We start from the raw sequence: 2,453 nt of genomic DNA on the forward strand, positions 1-2,453 counted from the left end.
AGTAAAGTAATTGCCTATTTTTTTTTCAGGCGGGCTTTACGTCCAACTACCAATTAAGTGTCGTAGGCGGAGGCGACTAACAAACATACTTTACTGTAAATTTCTTTTATTAACCGTTAAACAAAATCCTAGGCCTAAGACCGGGAATCGAACCCAGCACCACGATTCACATTAGCTTTACGGGTCTCGCCTCTAACCGCTCGGCTACCGTGGCACCTAAAAAATTATGAAGTTAGTGTATCACGGCGCCTCGGAGGGGGTATTCGTCGAAGTTTTCAACTGGCAATAATCGCACCTTCGGTGGCCTTCATTGGTTACGATATTGCCTCTGCGCAAGTTATAGATAGTGAAAACTAGATATTTCGTACCTAAAATCGGTTCAGATTAAATATTTTTCTCTTTTGTGATTTTTTTAAATTTTTTCATCCTTTTCTACTCATGGAACCAACGATTTTTTTTTTTTTTTTTTTTTTGAGAGAGAGGGGATATACTCTCAGCTCTTAAAATGGAAACCATACTTTCTGTATTCAATGGCGACAGCATAATTGGCTTATAATGAAGTAATTTACTATTCTCGAGATTAACAGATCAACAGATGTGGCTACATACATAATAGATACACTACTTGAATAGATATTACTTAACGATAACGATCAGAAGAAAATACGATATATTTATCCTACCTAATCCTATTAAAATCGTTATTATATTTATTTTTAAAATTAAAAATTTTTAGAAAAGTATGGTGATGGCTAAAATATAATTTCTGTAAAATTACAAAAACTTAAAAGTATTATAACTAAGGAACGGATTTTTATGTATTTAAAAATGCCAAATATTTAACTAAAATATGCATTTATTTTCGTCAATTATGTGGAAAATATGTGATTTTCTTAAAATATTTTCTGGAATATTTAAGTAAAATGGACATTTTGTTTTATAAAAATGGATTTTTTTTGGGGGGGGCAAGTTATAATTATTTATACAAGAAAAGAATATTTTTACAATTTATAATAATTTATTAGGAACAAAATAATTTGTTTTTACAAGTTATGATGATTTATACAACAAAGAACATTTTTACTATTTATAAAAAGATGTGTTAAATTTTCAATTTTGAAAACTTCACTCTTCGAAATAGTTTGCAACCACATGAAATTTCAAATGTTGGAACGTAAAGTGACGACGATCTGGGCGTAAGATGGACTTGTAACTAAAAGATCGTTCAACATCTACAGATGTTATAGGTGCCTTGCTGAAAGAAGTTATTTCGTTGGCTGTAAAGGGTACACGATGTACTGAGGTGACTTCTGTTCCACTGATAATATTAGAAATCTGTCAGATGGTCTCCCACCCTTTGTTCTTGCTCAGTACTTCTACCAGTTTTGATCTGGTCAGATCTCCCTTACTCCCTGGTATTCCTTCCACCTTTTCGATGACTTTTTTAACGTTGGACACGTTTTCTGTCAGTCGAACATTTTGGGACTCAAGTTGGGTAATGGCTTGTGCAAGAAATACGCAATTGTCAGAAATGAAAGCAAGGTCGTTCCTTAAATTAGGTTTCTCGAATAAAGACTTGGCTGTAATTATCGCTACTGCTTCGTCTTCGAGATGTGAAAGGACATTCTTGATTTTATTGTAGTTTTCATAGTAATACTGAGCTGCTTCCATCCAAGTACCCCATCTTGTCAATATTGGTTCTGGTGGAAGGCACAAGTCTGGATAGAGATCTTTTAGCATTTTAATGCGACTTGGTGCTTTTAAAAACACTTTTTTAACCACTGTGATTCACAGTCTGTGGTTCACAGTTCCTGTCAACCACCTCCCAATTATGAAAATATGCCCAAAATGAAAAATATGAAAAATAAGTACATATTTTTGATTAAATATGTAGAAATATTTATTTATTTTAATCAAATATGTATAAATATGCGATAACATCCAAATATGTGGAAATATGTGAAATAAAAGTAGACTCAAACGGCTTAAAAAGTGTCAGTATGAATACTTCTAGTTGAAAAACGTCTGTAAATTGCCTAGAAAAAAATATGTAAATACATACGAATCCGTTCCCTAATTATAAGATATATGAATTGGTTTGGTACTATCCAAAAAATATTGTTTTAAAGTAAGAATGTTCAAGGAAATGGATGATTAAATTGTAGTTTCTGTTGGGAATGGATTAAACCAGCGTTTCCCAACCTTTTTTGGCTCGCGTACCACTTGGTAGTAAATAATCAAATAACCTTACTGTAAATTAATTTATTAATTAAAATAATTTTTATGTATTGTAGAAAAAAACATTACTATGATATTTTTATGCTTAATTTTTTTTAAAAATTGTTTATGTCCGCCATTATTGATTATTTTTCGCGTATCACAGGTTCGGAAACGCTGGATTATACTCTTCTTCAATCATACGTCACTGTATACATCCTAAAGAGTTACCTAAT

At 32.0% G+C, this 2,453-nt stretch overlaps 1 non-coding gene across 1 annotated transcript; it reads right to left on the minus strand.

Moving 5' to 3' along the window:
• Positions 1–203: 203 nt before the first annotated feature.
• On the minus strand, positions 204–340 carry LOC141446332 (U4 spliceosomal RNA). Its single transcript, XR_012453641.1, has one exon. It is a non-coding gene; the product is annotated as a U4 spliceosomal RNA (small nuclear RNA).
• Between the last annotated feature and the right edge of the window lie 2,113 nt (positions 341–2,453).

This window comes from Rhodnius prolixus, unplaced genomic scaffold (genome assembly GCF_049639745.1).
Source record: "Rhodnius prolixus isolate KJV_2025 unplaced genomic scaffold, Rpr scaffold_1, whole genome shotgun sequence".
Lineage (NCBI taxonomy): Eukaryota > Metazoa > Arthropoda > Insecta > Hemiptera > Reduviidae > Rhodnius > Rhodnius prolixus.